Genomic DNA, 6,000 nt, shown 5'->3' on the forward strand with positions numbered 1-6,000 from the left:
AAAGGAATACTTAAGGTGAGAGAAGGAATTAATGAAATAGAATTACAGGTAAAATGGGAGAGATTATAACCATTCCAATGAAATTCAAAAAATCATAAAAACCTATCTTAAAAACTTATAATCCATAACTTGAAAAATCAAAAATAAGTGAACATGCTTCTAAACACATATGGCCAATGAAAGTTAAGCTAAGATGTTACAAACCATTTTATACAAACCTACTACAAGTGATGAGATGAAATCAATACTAAAAATATGTCAACTAAAAACTGTCCAGGTCCAGATGGCATTCTAAGGAGTTGTAGCAGAACTTTAAAGATTGAACATCAATCCTTCTTAAAATATTCCATAAAATATAAAAGAAATAATGTTTCTCAATTCCACTTACAGAGCTCATACTACCCTTATAGACACACACACTACACACCAATTTCCATATGAACAAAGACATTAAGAAATCAAAATAGAATATTTTCTGATTTAAGAACACATCAGAGGAAATGCCATGATTAAGTTGGTTTCATTCCAGAAATTTAAGGATACATACACAAACCAATAAATGTAATAAATTAACTCAAGGACAGAAATCCCTTTCCAGCATTCCTTTATGATAGAAACTCTGAGTAGATTGTGTATATGGAGAACTGGCCTCAAAATAATAAGTACTATATGAGATAAGAGAGAGAGAGAGAGAGAGAGAGAGAGAGAGAGAGAGAGAGAGAGAGAGAGAGAGAGAGAGAGAGAGATAACCTAGTTATAAACCTACGCAGCTACAGCCATTTAATTCTTAACAAAGATGTAAAAAATACACCTCACACAAGGGGAACACTCCTCCACTGCTGGTGGGAGTGCAAACTTGTACAGCCACTTTGGAAATCAATACAGCAATTTCTCAGAAAATTGGGAATTGATCTACCTCAAGACCCAGCTATACCACTCCTGGGCATATACCCAAGGAATGCTTAATCATACCACAAGGACATTTGCACAACTATGTTCATAGCAGCTTTATTTATAATAGTCAGACACTAGAAACAACCTAGATGTCCCTCAACCAAAGAATGGATAAAGAAAATTTGGTACATTTACACAATGGGATATTACCTAGCTGTTAAAAAACAATGACATCAGGAATTTGAAGGCAAATGGATGGAACTAGAAAAGATCATCCTGAGTGAGGTAACCCAGACCCAGAAAGACAAACCTAATATGTACTCACTCATAAATGAATATTATGAGTTGTTAAAGTAAAGGAGAACCATGCTACAACCCACAAACCCAGAAAAGCTAAGTAACAAGGAGGGCTCAAGGTTGTGGTGGGGGGATACACAAAGCTCACCATGAAGGGGAAATAAAATGGACATTGCCAGTGGATGGGGTGAGGGACCTGGAAGGGAAATGGGGATGAGAACAGGAGGGATCAGGTGAGGGGAGGATGGAGGGAAAGAGTACTGGGAGAGTCAACTAGAATCTGGGGCATCTCTGGGATGAGCTAGAAACCTAGAGCAATGGAAACTCCCAGGAATCTATGAGGGTGACCCTAGCTATGACTCCTAGCAATAAGGGATATGGAGTCTGAACAGGCCATCTCCTGTAACCAGGCAAGACTTCCAGTGGAGGGTCTGGGACATCAACCCAGCCACAAATCCTTTGATCTACAATTTGTCCTGCCTAAAAGATGTGCTGGGGTAAAGATGGCACAGGATTGTGGGAGTGATAAGCTGATGACTGGCACAGCTGGAGACCCATACCATGAGAGGGAGCTTGCCACTGAGGGCCAGGACCCAGAGACAGGATATCCCAGAGACCTACGACAGAACCAAACAGGAATAGCAACAAACAAACAAACAAACAAACAAAAAAATCAGTGAAATGACTCCTAATGATATTCTGCTATACTCATAGATCGGTGCCTGTCATCAGAGGCTTCACCCAGCAACTGGTGGGAACAGATGCGGAGACCCACAGCCAAACATTAGGAGTGGCTCAGGGAATCCTGATGAAGAGAAGGAGGAAGAATTGTAGGAGTCAGAGAGGCCAAGGACACCATAAGAAAACCCACAGAACCAACTAACCTGGGCTCCTAGGGGCTCACGGAGACTGAACCGACAGCCAGGAAGCCTGCGTGGGACCAACCTAGGCCCTTTCCATACATGTAATAGCTGTGTAGCTTGGTCTTCTTGGGGGACTCCTAACAGTAGAAGCAGGGGCTGTCTCTGACTCCGTTGCCTGATTTGGGGTTCCATTCCTCCTGTCAGATTGCCTCATCTAACCTTGGTGGAGGAGGGGGTGCCTGCAGCCCGGTAAACTGTGGCTGGCTGATATCCATGGGATGCCTGCCTATATCTGAGGAGAAACAGTGGGGGAGGAGGAGATGGGGGAGGGCACTGAGAAAAGGGGGAGGGAGGGGAAGCTTTGGTTAGGATGCAAAAGCAAGAAAATTAAAAGAAAAATACACCTCAAAGAAACTATAACTTCTTCAAAATATAATGCTGGAAAAACTGGACATCTACATGTAGGAAAACAAAATCAGTCCCTATATCTCAATGATTCTAAATGGATCAAAGGCCTTGATGTAAGAGTGGAAATACTGAAACCTTTCGATGAAATGGAAGCTAGAGGTGTAGACAAAGGTTTTCATGGCAGGACTCCAGTTGCTTGAGAAGTAAGAACAAAATCTGACAAGTGAAATTTAAAATCTTCTCTATGGTAAAGACAATAATCAAGTGACTAGCAATACATCTCCCAAGAAAAAGCCACTAAAAAAAAAAAAAAAAAAATGCGTCCTGTTTGTGTTCTTCAAGTGCCCCTGAGCCTGGGGCGCCCCCTTAGTGTGGTTGAGATGTCCAGTGTCACTCCATTGAAGAACACCGATTCTTCCCCCTCCGGCAGCTATTACACGTGAAGAGCTACCTGGCTGGTGGGGAGACTTCATGCTTACTTGCCCCTCCTCCCTCCTGGGATTCTGTCTGGCTTGAGCTTGTACAGATCTTGTGCACGCTCTCACAGTCTCTGCAAATGGGGTCTGTGGTGTCTGGAAAAGGCCGTTTCCTTACAGCAGCTAACCACCTCTGGCTCTCACAGTCTTTCTTCTCTTCATAGGTCTGAGCCTTATGGGAAGGGGTGTGATAAAGACGTCCCATTCAGGGCTGAGGGCTTCAAAGGTTCTCACTGCCTGTGTGTTGTGTGGTTGTGGGTTTCTGTATGAATTACCACCTACTGCAAGAGGAAGCTTCTCTGGCGAGGACTCAGCAATGCACTGGTCTAGGGTATAGCAACATGTCATTAGGAGTCATTTTACTGCTACATTAATTTAGCAGAATAAAAGTATCAGGTTCTTGGCTTCATTAACAGTATCAGGTATGGCTTCCAGCTCAAGTAGTAGGCCTTAAACTCACTCAAAAAGTGGTTGGTTACTGCTCTAATATTTGTGTCTAATAAATATAATAATAATGATTATAGATTATTAATATATATTATTATTCCCAAGACTGAATATCCCTTGTGAAAAAAAAATCTGAACACATTAAATTCCAAATAAACTAAGACCCTAAATCAAAATCATCTAAACCTCTGGTTTCTTATTTTTGGTAAGCCTCAGATCAGAAGTGTTCCAGGTATGGATGGAGCTAAAGCTGTGTGAAGAATTGGGGTCTCCACAGACCATAAAAGAAATAGACTCACCCACAAAGGAAAACTAGCTAAATTCTTTGTCTAACGTCAGCAGGATGCCGGACGGTGCCAGCTGGCTCGGACACCTTTCAAGTCAATTGCGGATCACTTAGCAGCGCAAGGTTAATGTTGACAGTGGGCGTCCCTTGACATGGAGGTGGGCGAGAACCCCGTACTTGGTGACTTTCTTCTTCACTGCATTTATTCAAAGCTTCTTTGATTTCACTTCCTCTTTAAGGGAAGTGCTTTCCACACCCGGTGGTGAGAGACCTCTTACTTGGCACTGCACCAACACAGCAATGTAGCTTCCGTGTGAGCTCACATTTGCCCTCCCTACCTCATCTGGGGAGTGTCTTCATCATGCTTTGTTCCAGTCAGGAAATCCATCCCATCACTTTTCCTGATATGAAACTGGGGTGCATGCTTCTGTGCCCAAGGAGTCTAGTGAGAGTCAGTTCTTTCCAATGTACTTCTCCCCCAATAACCTGATGCTGATGCCCTTTTGAAATCTGTAGCTTTATTAGACACAATTCCTGTAGGACATAGACAAGACCTGCTTGACCATCTGATGTAACTCTAGTTTTCAATGTCTCTTTCTGAGGAATTCCTTAGATACTTTCACCCTTGCGCTGAGAGGATGTCATGGGAATTCAAGGCTGGTCCCTCTCATTTGCTCCTTGGACGGGAATGCAGAGCAGAATCTGGGGTGTTGATGCAGCGGACATCTGAAGCACCAGCAGTGTGGAACTTGATCCTAGCAAATTGTATAGCCCCAAAATATTATCCCAATCACCAGTTCTCACAAAAGGGAAGAGGCTGCTAGGCGATCCTATGTGCTTCAACTGTCTCAACTGTGACTGCCTGGGGAAGCGGCTCCAGTGTCCCGGGCCTTTGTGGAGCAGCTTCACACCCTCGGAGATTCTTGGAGCCGGCTATTCCTGGACAACAGCTTAGAGGCAATTTCTCCACATTTGTCGAGACGGCGCAGATATTAGGAGGCTTCCTAAGATTCCTGTGTCTTACTCATTTCTATCCTTCTTTTGTAGGGCCAGCTACCAACCTTTAAGCAAAAACATCGCAACCTGGTGTCATCCTCTAAGAGCACAAGTCATACCCCCTTAAGGCTGAAAGCCCTTGGTGCAAATTCAGAAGTTAAGTTTACAAAACCCAGTATCATCTCTTCAATCTAGAAAACGTCACACCATGTTACTAAAACCCAAGGCTGAGACCAGAGGGCCTGGTCACACCAAGAGCCTTTCCTTGTAAACATGCGGCTCCTGGGTCGTCACTCATGTATTTGTATGTATCTTACATGTAAACCTGTGTGTCAATTGTTGGTGTCTCGGAGAATTTTCTTGTTAATTCTAGACTCCTCCCAGTTCCGGGGAAGTCCAGTCTGCAGACCCCAGCTTGTACCAAGAGGTAAGGGCAGGCAGCGAAGTCAGGCCTACTTCATTATCTTTTTTTTTTTTTTTTTTTTTAGCTCCCAATTTTAAAACCAGAAAAGTCACTTTGCTCATCTCAGTTTGAAATGAGTTCAAGTGGAAATGAAAGGGGCCAGGAAAGAGACGGGAGCGCTTTCTATTGTACACCACAAAGACAGGTTTGTACTCCACCTTGTGGAAGGGAATCTGCACTGTACACACTGTTAACAGTTTCTTTAGTCTGAGTTAACCCTGCCTCCAGCCCCGATCCCAGAGTCCAGATGGTGCTTGAGAGATGTGAGCTTCAACATCCTTGAGGGTATCCAGACCCAGCTCCACAGAGAGACCATAACAGGGAGCAATGTGTGTGTGTGTGTGTGTGTGTGTGTGTGTGTGTGTGTGTGTGTGTGTGTGTGTGTGTGTGTGTGTGAGAGAGAGAGAGAGAGAGAGAGAGAGAGAGAGAGAGAGAGAGAGAGAGAGAGAGAGAGAGGCCCCGACACCATGGAGCTCAGGGTATAAGGCTGGCCACTTGAGAGGGGCAAAATAAGCCCTGAAACAGTTGGCTGCCTCTACTTCCCTTTTGCTGGCCACAGATGAAGTATATTTTTTCATTTATTTCACAGATGAAGTATTTTCAGGGTGGTAGTTCTCACCTTCTTACATCACCACCTCTCTGAACAAAACACAGTCTAAAGGTTTGATTTTTTTTTTTCTCTGCCCATGGAAGTTTATGGTGGCAGGCAGCATGAGGGCTCGCATTTCAGTTGCAGAAAAAGGTACAGATTAGAGCACAAAGAAAATGAGTGACCACTCAACACAAGTCTTTCACTAATTTATTCATGCTAAATTACAAGTGATGGTTTGGTTAGGATTAATTTACAGATTTAATAAACAAAGATACATC

This window comes from Peromyscus leucopus, chromosome 6 (assembly GCF_004664715.2).
Source record: "Peromyscus leucopus breed LL Stock chromosome 6, UCI_PerLeu_2.1, whole genome shotgun sequence".
NCBI lineage: Eukaryota > Metazoa > Chordata > Mammalia > Rodentia > Cricetidae > Peromyscus > Peromyscus leucopus.